The 14,134-nt window shown below is 43.8% G+C and overlaps 1 protein-coding gene across 2 annotated transcripts in view; it reads right to left on the minus strand.

Annotated features, from left to right (window-relative positions):
- NALF1 (NALCN channel auxiliary factor 1) overlaps positions 1-14,134 on the minus strand; it is a 610,419-nt gene that overhangs the window by 6,353 nt on the left and 589,932 nt on the right. The window lies entirely within an intron of this gene.

Genomic DNA, 14,134 nt, shown 5'->3' on the forward strand with positions numbered 1-14,134 from the left:
TTCAAAATTGTATTCTTAAAGAAGAGTTTATAGTTAAGATTATAACAATAGAAATCTAAAGCGCATTTAGATAAACATTTTGGAATGTTAACAGTCAGAATACAGAGTACGTTTAACAATGTCATCCAAATAACAAGTTCTTCCCAAGTTGCTCAGAACCAGCTTGCTGATTTATACCTGAAGTCATTTCAGAAAAAAATAAGGTAATTCATTCAGGTCAATACATGTACTCTTCTTGACTAAAAAATTAATATTCTTTCCCTTTTCCATTTGTTAAGAACTTTTATTCAGAGTTATACATTCATATTAGTCATCAAATACTTCTACAAGATACTTTATTAAAAAATTCGTCCACCCTCCCATCTCAAATTCTTCCTCCTCAGAGGCAAATATTGCCCTTCTTTTCTTTCTTTCTGTACTAGCTCCATTCCTGGAAATAACCTGCTTTTTGCTCTTCTTGATTTTTCATTTTTTTTTAAATCACTATCTATAGATCTCCCCCTCCCCAGGACACATGAAGATAAAACATTCATTCTGAGCCTTCTCCAGGCAAAAGTAACCCCCATTCCTCTATGGTGTAGCAAGTGTAATACATATGTTCCTTTGTTAGGATGCTGTAAAAACAAGTCTCAACTCAGATGTGCAGTGAACTTTCATTTTCTGTTCTTACTCCAGTTTTTCCTAGAGATAACGATTATCTTAGAGTTTTCTGCGTACTTACTAATTCAATACCCAGTACTTTGCCAACTCTTTCCTATCAGCTTTATTTTCCTAAACTATCTCCTGCAGTCTTTAACCATCTGGGCTGGTTGCTTTTATGCCTAATGCACAGATTCCAGCCTGAAAACTCCAATGAACTTCCCCCTTGGCAATGCTGGCAGCCTCTCTCCTTTCTCTTTTTCCATATTCCTCTTAGCTCATTTTGGTGGACCAGGCATCTAGTATTTTCATAAGGACAAATTCCAGAGTAAATGTCTGAGAAGCTGTATGCCTAAAATGCTTATCTCACATTTACCTGATCATTTGGCTAATCATGGAATTCTGGTCTAGAAATTCTTATCCTTCAGATTTATTTGAGCATTACTCCCATAATTTTCCCCCACATGGCTCAGTGGTAAAGAAATCGCTTGCCAATGCAGGAGACACAGGGAACCTAGGTTTGATCCCTGGGTTGGGAAGATCCCCTGGACAAGGAAATGGCAACCCACTGCAGTATACTTGCCTGGAGAATCCCATGAACAGAGGAGCCTGGCTACATTCCATGAGGCTGCAAAGAGTTGGACACGACCGAGAGACTAACACCACGTAATAATCTTACAGAGGTTGTCTCTTTTTAAAAATGCTGACGCTGTAATTTCAGAGAGCTCTTTTATATGTAAGTAAAGTAAAGTCACTCAGTCGTGTCCGACTCTTTATGACCCTGTGGACTGCAGCCCACCAGGCTCCTCAGTCCATGGGGTTCTCCAGACAAGAATACTAGAGTGGGTTGCCATTTCCTTCTCCAGGGGATCTTCCCGACCCAGGGATTGAACCCAGGTCTCCCGAATTGGAGGCAGACGCTTTAACCTCTGAGCCACCAGTACATCATTTTTCATATGTACTCCGCATTTTTGCCGAGGTGGCTGTTCTCGCTTCGCAGTTGCCGTGTCCGCTTTCTCGCTCTGAGCTCCCTGCAGTGTTTTTGTTTGTCCTGTTTCATTTCCTCCCAGTGTAGGTTCTGTTTTCTCCGAGTTGCTTTTCTCTTCTTTGCCTCTTATTTTATTTTATTTTATTTTTTAGCATGGGAAGCTCTGCTCATGTCTGTCACCCGGTCCAACAGTTTTTTCCAACCATCTCCAAAAAATAGGGTTCCCCTCCTACAAGGGAGTATGCCAGCGTTTTTCTCTGCCGAGGGAGCATGGGCTGCGGAGATGCCTCATGAACATACTTCCGCCTGGTCCCCTTATGTCGTCACCTCCTCTGAAGTGTTCCACGGTGTCCATTCCTGTGCCTTCGTGGAGTCTTGTGGAGAAATCTGGTTGACTCCTTGCTTCCTCTCTGCTGCTTTAGCGTTCGTTTCCCCAGGAGTCAGCAAATCCTTTCAAACAGGCACCGACCTTCTTCCTGGCTTCTACGAGGGCGTGGTGGTTGTCACCCCATCCAGTCTTCCACCCTTGTGGATTTCTGCCTGGTAACAGTGTCTTTCTCTCAGGTCTGCCTGGAAAGCTCTGCTGCGTTCTTCCATCCATCTGTCTGCTCTGTCCCCATGTCTGATCACCCCTCCAGCCAGGACTGCTGCCTGCAGCTGGATCAAGCCTGTCTCGGGGTCTCCTCGGAAACTCCCCGAGGCTGAGCACAGGCCCTGGGCAGCCACCTCCAACAACCAAGGCACCTGTGAAAGCCAAACCAGCCTCGGATTTTTTTGTCCCCCCCACCCCCATCTGCTGAATAACCTTCTTCTCTTACTCCCTCACAGGTGTGGTTCCGAGTTCCTCCTGCTCAACCACCTGGACCCAGACACTTCCTAGGAAAGCCAACTTAGAGCAACTGACTCTTCCTCCTCATTCAAAGGAGCCATAAGGACACATTGCCAAATGAAAGAATTTTTCAAATAATAATCTCATTGCACAAATACATAAGGGGATAAACAAAGGGCAAAAGCATATTTTCAGTTAACGAAATGTTGTTCTGATACATTTTGCTACAAACTCTTCTCTTTGCAGTCTCTAATGAACCAATATCTATCTGACATTGAATTATAACAGCTATATTCTTGATCTTTTTATACTTCTCTCTGTAGTATGTTGTACACTGAAGAGTTTCCCAATGATCTGAAAGGACAGTTCAATTCACTTACAGTCACTGTCAGACCTGTAGTGCCTATTCTTACCTTAATCATCATGTAACAACATTTGCAAACATTTAAAAGTGTTTCTTGACCATTTCCTTTGTTGCTTATCTAATCATTTGCAGTGTGGATTTAAGTGCATATCTTCTAATTTGTTAAATATGTGCCATTATTAATTCTACTAGAACTTACCATTTATTAAAAAAAAATCACACATTTGGACAAATTTGTCTGATTATCAGGATCAATGATGAGGAAGTTATTAAAATTTTACTTCCTTCAATTTCTAATTCCTCATCATTTTTGAGGCTATAATCAGGTGTCTAAAACTTATTTATTATCAAATTACTAACATTTTGTATCTTCCCCTCAATGATTATTAATAATATTTGCATATTGTTTTAAATATACCCTACTCAGGGATTATTCAGTTGCATTTAAAAGAAACTTACTAAGAGCTAATTTAGGCAACAAAACCAAACCAAACCAAGTACAGTTAATGGGAGGAATATGTCAAAAATTCAAGGCTATTCCATAGTCAAAACTATGGGTTTTCTAGTAGTCCTGTATGGATGGGATGTAAGAGTTGGACCATAAAGAAGGCTGAGCACTGAAGAATTGATGCTTTTGAACTGTGATGTTGGAGAACACCCTTAAGAGTTCCTTGGACAGCAAGGAGATCAAACCAGTCCATTTTAAAGGAAATCGACCATGATTATTCACTCAAGGACTGATGCTGAAACTTCAATACTTTGGCCACTTGATTCAAAGAGCCAACTCTGGAAAAGATCCTGATGCTGTGAAAGATTGGGGGCGGGAGGAGAAGTGGGTGACAGAGGATAAGATGGTTAGATAACATCATGGACTCAATGGACATGAGTTTGTGCAAACTCCAGGAAATGGTGAAGGACAGGGAAGCTTGCTTGTAGTTAGTCCATGGGGTCTCAAAGAGTTGGACATGACTGAGCTAATGAACAACAACAGCAGCCTTTCTTCACTTCATCTTGTTTTCTGCCCCTTTCTGTCCAAGCTGGCCGTGTTTTTGCTAATATAAAATTCTCACTGGCTTTGTGAGACTCCACGTCACAAGATGCTCCCCGACAAGCCCTTCCTAGATAGTCCCTCCTATACTTACAGCTGCTCCTCAAAGGGCTGAGGGGAATCTATGAGTCACACCTAATTGCTTCAAAAGCCTTTTGTACAACTTAATGCTCTGACCTTCCAAACTTCCTGAGGTCACAGAATGGTTGTACAGACACAACCTCAGGATTTTTGTTTTGTTTTCTCTAGGGGATGATTTCCCAAGAGCAATTTTTTTTTTTTTTAAATCTTTTGCCATCTCGGTAGACTGAGATTTTTCCAAATCACCAAATCCTGGTTTCTCATTGTTTAATAATTATTCTCTCAGCGTGTGTCTCTCCTTTTGCATTTTATATAAGTGGCAAGATAAAACCAGGTCACACCTTAGACATTTGCTTGGAAATCTCAGCTATGGAGCCAACATCATCACTTAGCATCTCTGCTTTCCAGATAACTGCAGATACAATTTTGCTAACCTTTCTTTCTTTTAAAATCCATTTATATATTTTTGGCCGTGCTGGGCCTTAGTTTCTGCACAGAGTTTCACTAGTCTTGACTCATATGTGTAGTTGCCCTGTAGCATGTGAGATCTTATTTCCCTAACCAGGGATCGAACCTGTATCGTCTGCCTTGGAAGGCTGATTTTTAATCACTGGACAACCAGAGAAGACCCCTCTGCTAAGCTTTTTGATACCACGGAAGATGTTTCCAATTTCCAAGAACATATTCCTCATTCCCTCTGAGCCATCCCTGGCAGGTTTGAATGACCATATTCCTACTAACATCCTTTTGAAGGCAATCTGGGCTTTTTCTATCATGCTTCTCAGAATTCTTCCAACTTATTCTACTGCCTGGTTCCAAATGCATCTCTGCACTTCTAGTCAATCCTAAAGGAAATCAACCCTGAATATTCAGTGGAAGGACTGATGTTGAAGCTGAGGCTCCAATACTTTGGCCACATGATGTGACGAATCAACTCATTAGAAAAGACCCTGATGCTGGGAAAGACTGAGGGCAGGAGGAGAAGGGAGCAACAGAGGATGAGATGGTTGGATGGCATCACCGACTCAATGGACATGAGTTTGAGCAAACTCCAGGAGATAGCAAAGTACAGGGAAGCCTGGCATGCTGCAGTCCAAGGGGTCACAGACAGTCAGATGCAACTTAGCAACTTAACGACAACAGTAAAGGTATTTGTCACAGCTGCACTCCACTTCTATGTGCCGGAATCCCTATTAATTTTCTATTTATCGCTGCTATAAAAAGCTGTCACAGACATCAGAGTGGCTTAAAATGGCATCCAGAAATAGCCTCACAGCTCAATAGTTTGGAGCCTGGAACCAGCCCAGGCTCCAACCAATTGAGCTGTGAGATTACACCTGGATGCCATTTTAACGCAGGATGATGTTGGTGACACTATCTTATGAGGCTGAAATCAAGGCGTCGGCCATGATTCTCCACACTGGGTCAGGAGGCTGGCGGAATTCAGTTTCAAGTGGTTGTAATGCTGAGCTCTCTGCTACCTTGCTGGTTGCTGTCTGGAGACTCCTGAGCATCCAGAGACCTCCTGGGTCCCTGGCTCACGGCCCCTTTCTCTGTCTTGAAATCTAACAACAGTGCGTTGAGTCCTTCCAGTGCTGTCCATTTCTGTGATCTCTCCTTCAGCTTCATCTTTCTGCCTGACACTTCTGCATCCTGTGATTACGCTGGGGGGGCCTGGTTAGCCCAGGATGATCTCGCTAGTTTAAGCTCAGCTGATTAGCCATGTTAATGCCATGTGAGAAGTCCTTTCTTCCATGTAATGTGCCTTATTCACGGGCTCACCAGGAGAGACCGCAGGGGCTGAAATCTTGGCTACGACACAGATGTTAATATCCTTCTCATTCCACTGTGGGTTCGGATACCTTGTGACATCTCTTTGGATATTTCATATATTTGTTGTTTTCTTTTTTTTGAATTGGAATTTGATGTATCACTTTTTTTTGGTAAATTAATTTATTTAATTGGAGGCTAAGTACTTTACAATATTGTGGTGGTTTTTGCATGACATGGACATGAATCAGCTATGGGTGTCCCTGTGTTCCCCATCTTGAACCTCCCTCTCACCTCCCTCCCCATCCCATCCCTCAGGGTCATCCCAGTGCACCGGCCCTGAGCGCCCTGTCTCATGCATCAAACCCGGACTGGTTGTTTCCTAAAATTTCAAGAAATTATATCTCCACATGGCTTCTTCGCAGCTTCTCCTGCTGGGGCTCTTGCAATCTAACCATTTTTCTTCCACACTGGAGAAGTTCCTTCTAGCATGGCTCTGATTATAAATTCCTTTCCCCATTTCCACCTTCTCACCATTTTTGTTGTCTCATTTTGTTTTATCCACATGGGGTGGACTCTGGTCCTTTCCTGCAATGCTTCTTCCTCTTGTCACCTTCAGCTGTCACGTCTCTCCTGGAGGCAGGACTGTCTTCAGGGTGAGTGAGCGGAGATGAAATGGGCAAATGTCAGCTCCCTTCCTGACACCCCCGAAAGTCCCTAGTAGGAAGGCTTCTTCACACCCACCCAGGAAGCACGTTCAGTGTCCAGAGAGTGGATCCGGGCATGTGTGGGCAGGCGCGCCGCTGCGCGGGCAGGACTGGGGAGAGTCTGTTGGCTCAGACGTCAGCTCAGGGCCTTTAACCCATCGCCGAGGTCCTGCTCCTTCTGCTCTGCTCTCTCTCTGTCCCCGGAGCAGCTCATGGTCCTCACAGGGTCCCGGTGGCAGAGTGGTCCCCACGCGGGCTGCGGTCTGCTCTCGGAGCCTGCTCTGCCGGCCCACGAGGTTCTGTGTTCCCCAGAGGCCTGCACTTGCCTTTGCCCTCCTGTACATTTTTAAAAACAGTCTCTGTTTTAGCCATGTCCCATTTCCTAGGTTTTACAGCTTCCATGAATGTATCCCGTTTTGTAGTTTTTACTTCAACTTCAGTAACGGTCAGAGGTAGGTGGGAAGTAAAAGTCTGGTTTCAGCTTGCCACCTTGAACGGGAAGTCACACCCAAACTCAAATGCAGTGGTCTGCTCATTACCAAGACTGCTTTCTGGAGGGCTTCCCAGCAGTGCTCATGATAAAGAACCCGCTGGCCAATGACGGCGATGTAAGAGATGCAGATTTAGTCTTTGAGTTGGGAAGATCCCCTGGAGAAGGGAATGGCAACCCATTCCACTGTTCTTGCCTGGAGAATCCCATGGACAGGGGAGCCTGGGGGGTTACAGTTCATGGAGTCACAAAGAGTTGGACACCACTGAAGGGACTTAGCACAAGACCATTTTTTACTATCACGTAAATCCTTAGCATTGCAAAAAACAGTTTCTGAGATTAGTGTTTCACCTTTAATATTCTTTTGTTTTATATTTGTTACAACAGTGGTTTCACATGCATATAACCTAGTATTTATTTAGAAATAACATATAAAAATATATAATTAGCACCAGTATACAACTTGTATCTACATTTTTTAAAAAAAGGTAAAAATAAAATAAGTGGCTTGTAGAGATTTTGCTAAATTTCTGCAATTATTTGATCATTGGCCTGGTAAGACAATATAAAATAAGAAGTCAATCTCAGAAATCTAGAAAAAAATTTCCAAATCATAGTGACCATCTGCAGAAAGAACAAAACTTAGGAGCATCTATGTATTTATAATCTTTACAGTATCTTTTTAAGGCAAGGGCAAATCATAAGTAATTAAAGTATGCTGTTGTTGCTGTTCAGTTGCTAAGTCATGTCCGACTCTTTAGGACCCCATGGACTGTAGCCCACCAGGCTCCTCTGTCTGTGGGATTCTCCAGGCAAGAACACTGGAGTGGGTTGCCATTTCCTTCTCCAGGGGATCTTCCTGACCCGGAGACTGAACCTGTGTCTCCCGCATTGGCAGGTGGATTCTTTACTGCTGAGCCATCAGGTAACCCCCAGTTAAAGTATATATTTGAAACTGATTAGTTTTATTTTTGAAAGGAGTAGTGGCGAGTGTGTCAGACCCATATGATAAGTTTTAAGGCTAATATCACTTTTAGCTCTAACTACTCCATCTTTACTATGAACGCCTAGCAATCCATTTATCTCCTGGAGAACACTATTTGTTTAATGAAGGAGAGAAACCAAGGATCATGCATTAACACCACTGAGCGGTAAGAGATCATTTCAGTGGATTGAATATATTAGCACATGTACATAACCAACAAAGGTCCATCTAGTCAAAGCTATGGTTTTTCCTATAGTTACATATGGATGTGAGAGTTGGACTACAAAGAAACCTCAGTGCTGAAGAATTGATGCTTTTGAACTGTGGTGTTGGAGAAGACTCTTAAGAGTGCCTTGGACTGCAAGGAGATCCAACCACTCCATCCTAAAGGAAATCAGTCCTGAATATTCATTGGAAGGGCTGAAGCTGAAACTCCAATACTTTGGCCATCTGATGGGAAGAAATGACTCATTGGAAAAGACCCTGATGCTGGGAAAGATTGAAGGTGGGAGGAGAAGGGGATGACAGAGGATGAGATGGTTGGATGTCATCACTGGCGTGATGGATGTGAGTTTGAATAGGCTCCAGGAGTTGGCGATGGACAGGGAGGCCTGGCCTGCTGCAGTCCACGGGGTCAAAAAAAGAGTCAGACACAACTGAGCGACTGAACTGAACTGAACTGATAACCCAATAGTAAAACATCAGTACACGTATCAGGAATCAGGAAGAAAGGGGATATAGAGTCTCAAGAACTGGCCACACAAGTGCCTGCTTGTGTAAAGCTCATTCAGGGAGAACAGCTAAGTGCATGCTAGACAGAAGACAGACTGCTCTCAAAACCGAAAACTGTACCAAATGAAGATCAAAGGCCCACAATAAAATGGCAGAGAAGTCCTACAAAGAATTCACTCATTTCCTAAGACCATAAGCTAAATTCAGGGATAAATTAGAAATGTCTTAAAGCTCAACACAGAACTTCCTCAACAAAGGGTCCTAAACTTTTCTAGGATTTTACTAAAAGAACAAAGACTGTCTTCTGCAGCCTCAACAGAAGTAACATACAGCTGATAAATATCATGTTACATTGTTATTGCCCTAAAATGGTTACAGTGATATTTTTAGTTATGAAAAATTTATTCTAAGTAAATAAAGAGGGAAAAAATGTATCAGATGAAAAACATATTTGCTCACCAAATACATGGTTTAATTTTCCACTGCATCCTTGATGATTCCTTTTAGGGTGGCCTTGATGTAGACTTCACCAAAGGGCTGAAGGAGAGCCGTGTGGGGAGGAGCCCACACCCTAGACTGCAGCGGTCTCCACCTGTGCAAACCATCAGAGCCAGGGGCTGCTGGTGGGACAGAAAGACCTGTGTTCTTCCTCCTGTTCCAAGTACCAGGGGTTTCCCTGGTGGCTCAGTTGGTAAAGAATCCGACTGTGATGTAGGAGACACAGGTTCAAGTACTGGCTGGGGAAGATCCCCTGGAGGGGGAAATGGCAGCCCACTCCTGTATTCTTGCCTGGAGAGTTCCATGAACAGAGGAGCCTTGTATGGGCTACAGTCCATGAAGTCAAGAGAGTTCAGACAGGACTGAGCAACTAAACCATCACCGCCACCACCATCACCACCACCAGGGGCTTGAACCAGGCGTGGCTGGTCAAAGTCACTCGAGGGAAGGAATGAGAATCTTGACTTATTCTTATTCTTATAATCTTGACTCTTCTTCCACCCCCATGATCCACCTATGGTTTCAAGGTGCCTTCATTTTTCTGCTTGGGTTGCCCTTACAGATGGGAAGGCTGTGTATGGGATTTCATGAAGTGCATTCCCAGAAGTCAGAGAAACTCGTCTATCTGTGTCACGTGAGTCTAGGGGGAGGTGAAAATAGCAGGTCTCTCCTAGATGTTTGATCCCCTGGAAAAGGAAATGGCAACCCCCTCCAGTATTCCTGCCTAGAGAATTCCAGGGACAGAGGAGCCTGGCGGGCTGGGACAGTCCATGGGGTCGCAAAGATTCGGACATGACTGAATGCCTAAGGGCAGCCTTGTTACCCAGGAAGAAAACTGCAGGGTTCTGGTTAAGGAAATTACCTATTCTACTCATTTTTGCTGTTTTTCCCGTGAAGTGACACGGTGGAGCTCACATACTGTAAACTAGTGTTATGTTTTGGTAGATTACTCAGTCTTTTTTAATTTGGAAATCCTTAGTAACGGTGACTCTGCAAAGGAAATAGCCTTAAAAACAGGAAACTACATTAGAAAAAAAAAAAAAAAGCCGACGGCTGTGGAATCTCAAACAGTGACTGGTAATTGAAGAGACAGTTTTGCTAATGCTTTGATCCATCCACGAATGTATTTAGAGTACTAACAACATTTCCTGCTTTTCTTTCCAAAAAAGAAAAACAGACTTTCTGTGTAATCACAGAACATGCTCAAACCATCCCGTGTGTGTGCTCTCCTGCCCCCCCCCACACACACACATTGATGGCTTTAAGACATCAAAACACCTCGTAAATAGACCCTGACTTCAAATATGTGCTTTCTTTTCAATGAGGTAGGGGGAAAACTATTTTCTTAATGCAATCACCAGTTTTTGAAGCATTAAATGTGAACAAAAATAGTTTTGATTTTCATCAAAATGTTTTTACTCAAAACAAATGCCAAAACTTAGTTTGTCATACTAGGACTCTAATGAAAAGCTAACATTCTAGAATTGTTAGTGGATGAAGTAAGAAAATTAGTTTCAATATGTGAGAGTCAATATTAAGTTTAATGAAAGAATTTAACTAGAATGATTATCTTTATTTGTCAGATGTGAACTGAATTGACTTCCAATAGTTTTGACATTCGAGGCAGGGCATTCACGTGAAAATAAAGTATATAAGACAGCAAATTTTTTTAAAAAGGAATTATAAAAATGTTGGGAGGAATGAGACTGATGGCAGGAAGGTGGGTGTTTGGGGAATGAGCTATAGGTCCACTTAAAGAGGATATGGCCCATTAGAAGGCAGACTTCCATAAAAAGTAAAGTCATATCTTAGAGTCACACATATTTTCCACAGACAGATTCTGACGTCATTTGACTAAGGACAGTATCAGCTGTGTTGTTGTTGAGTCTGTTAAGTCACGTCTGACTCTGCGACCCCAAGGATTGCAGCACACCAGGCTTCCCTGTCCTTCACTGTCTCCCTGAGTTTGCTCAAACTCATGTCCATTGAGTGGGTGATGCCATCCAGCCCTCTCAAACTCTGTCGACCCCTTCTTCTCCTGCCTTCCATCTTTCCCAGCATCAGGGGCTTTTCCAATGAGTTGGCTCTTTGCATCAGGTGGCCAAAGTACTGGAGCTTCAGCATCAGTCCTTCCAATAAATATCCAGGGTTGATTTTCTTTAGGACTGACTGGTTTGACCTCTTGCTGTCCAAAGATATCGGGAGTATTAGTTGTTTATTCTCTCAGTTACAGGGTCAGGTAGAGCAGCATGGTTTGGTTGATTTTATCCAGTGGCACTTGGGTTATCTCTCTGTCATGCTTCCCAGCTGTTGCTCCCTGAGGTATCTGGGAGTGGTATCTGACAGTGATCACTAATTAGTCAAGAAGTGCAAAGTGACAGAGATAAAATTGTTGAGCATTAGTCTTTTGGGGGGTGTGGGTGGGGGGATAACAAGATCCAACATCAGTTATGGATCCTCTGCGAGAGACACAGAGTATCTGTTCTTTGAGAACAATAAAGGCATGTGTTCTGGTTTCTGTTGATTACATTAAAAATACATGTAGAAAGGTGTGTGTGTGTGTGTGTGTGTGTGTGTGTGCGTGTGCGTGTGCGCGCGCGCGCGCGCTCAGTAGTACTCCAACTGCTTGTGATCCCCTAAACTGCAGCCTGCCAGGCTCCTCTGTCCTTGGGATTCCCCACGCAAGAACACTGGAATGGGTTGCCATTTCCTCTTCCAGGGGATCTTCCCAACCCAGGGACTGAACCTGTGACTCTCTGTCTCCTGCATTGGAAGGTGGGTTTTTTTACCACTAGCGCCACCTGGGAAGCCCATAGAGAAGTATATATAATATAAAAATGTAATTATATATATAAGTATACATATAAAAATACATAGAAGTGTGTATATATATATATATATATATATATATATATATATATATATCAAACCGGGAAAGTATTAAGCTGAGAAGATATGAAGAACAGTAAAAATGAATTTTTGAAGTATGTATCTCTCAGAGGCAATACAGCGTAACCTCATGCGCTGAAAAGCAGACTCCTTGGGCCTCTAATTTTCCACAAGAAAACGGAGATGCAGGAAAAGGAAAAAACGCATGTGTGATGGCAGAGAGAAAGGGAAGAAGGGAGGGGAGGAGGAAGAAAGGGCTATGCATTCAATTAAGAATCAGACAGATATTAAGAGGAGCTATAAAAGAGGAAAAAGGACCACGCATGTAAGGAGAGGGTCACGGCTGAGGGAAGGCTGGCCACTCCGGATACGAAGTGAAGTTCTGGTGAGCGGGAAGGAAACCCGTGCTGCCCAGGGAGCCCGATGCCTGCGCTTTAGGGGGAACCTGGGAGAAGAGTTGCTTCCTCTGTTCCTCAGTGGTCTTTTCTGCTCAGTTCAACCGCTGAGTGGTCATGTTGGATGCATATGGCTGAGAGAAGCCCCTGCTTGCTTCCTCACTGCTCAGACCTTTCTAGGTGACCCCTGGATCTATGAACAGTCCAGGCCTCAGTCCTCCTTACAGTCCAGACCCCAGCATCCATACAGCCAGCAGGAAACCTGCCCTCAAGAGCTCGTCGACAGCTCATGTCCTTCCAGCTCTAAACCTCCGTCGGACTCCACATATGGAGTTTCCCTGATTATACATTCACGATTGGTTCTTTTGTGCTAATTGATGGAGCTCATGATTTTTAATACATTTCACGCTTTTCATGATGCTCCACGTGTTTTAAGTATTCCATCTTTGCGGAAAGAATAACAGAAAAGAACAGGGATACAAGCCATTCTTTTTGTAAGGGTTGAGACTGGGAGTTTGAAAGCTGTCCACAAATCTCACAAAACTGTTATATAAAAAATGTGCCTGCATTTCCTCCTGACACCACAAGAGTGGGCTGGAAATGACGAGAACACACACATTTCCAAAAGGAAGGCAGTTTATCTAGAGATAGAACGTTTATCTACCTAGATGTTGCCTCTTTTTCATCAGGATTTCTTTTTTAGAGCAGTTTGAGGTCGGCAGCAATGTTGAGCAGAGAGTAGAGCAATTTGATTTTCCAAACTGAAAAGTCGCTAACTGTAGTTTCCTGCGATGAAAGGTTTACAGATTCAGGTTTAAAATCTTCTGTTTAGGAAGCCTTGATAACCTTGGACGCAGCATACACAACAGCTTCGCAAACTGCATGCGGTGGTTTTAAATTCCTTCAAAGGGAAACTCATGAAATCAATGAAAATAATTTTCTCGTATAATTAAAACCGAGCCGTATTGGTTAATACTCTTTCTTCCTCATCATTACTCTCTCTGCATAATTATTGGCCTCCAAATCCTCTTGGCTGAGTTGCCTCCTTGCCTTTATAATTCCTTTTTATTGCTTCTTCTCCTCTAATCCCCCAGAAGTTCTGAAGTGCACAGAATCTGTCTCCATGGAAGGGTGAGGCCTTATTCTGTTCTTGAACAAAGAATGCTGAATGTGTTTGTTCTAGCCCCAGACCGCCAGGCATCGTGCAGAGCCGACGGGACAAGGCGCTGGGCGGCTTACACGTTAGGACTGGACGGCCTCACGGCTTTGGAGGCGGGGGCCAAGACTGGGGGAAGACTGGGGTGCAGGCGGTGGTTTTCCCTGCATCTTCCCTCCAGGTATGCTGCAGGTCCAAAGGGCCCCGTTGGCAAGGACACTGTTGTGAGATGGGTTGAGGTGTTAGAGCACTCAATTTTAGCTCCTCTGAATGAGACCGTATTTAGAGAGGCCCTTGAAAGCGATGATTCCGCTGGAAGGAGCTCTTTGGAGTGGGCCTGAGTCCAGGGTGGTTCCTATGAAAAGAGGAAGCATGGACACAGAGGAAGCCCCTGGGCACACGCACGTGGGAAGAGCATGTGAAGGCCGGGGGAGAGAGGCGTCTGGAGAAGCGAAGCCGGCCAGCACCTTGAGCTGCATGCCTGGCCTCCAGGGCTGAGGGATGACACCTTTCTGTTGGTTAAACCCCCGTCTGTGGCATCTCGTTATGGCAGTCCAAGCAAG

Source organism: Ovis aries, chromosome 10, assembly GCF_016772045.2.
Source record: "Ovis aries strain OAR_USU_Benz2616 breed Rambouillet chromosome 10, ARS-UI_Ramb_v3.0, whole genome shotgun sequence".
Taxonomy (NCBI): Eukaryota; Metazoa; Chordata; class Mammalia; order Artiodactyla; family Bovidae; genus Ovis; species Ovis aries.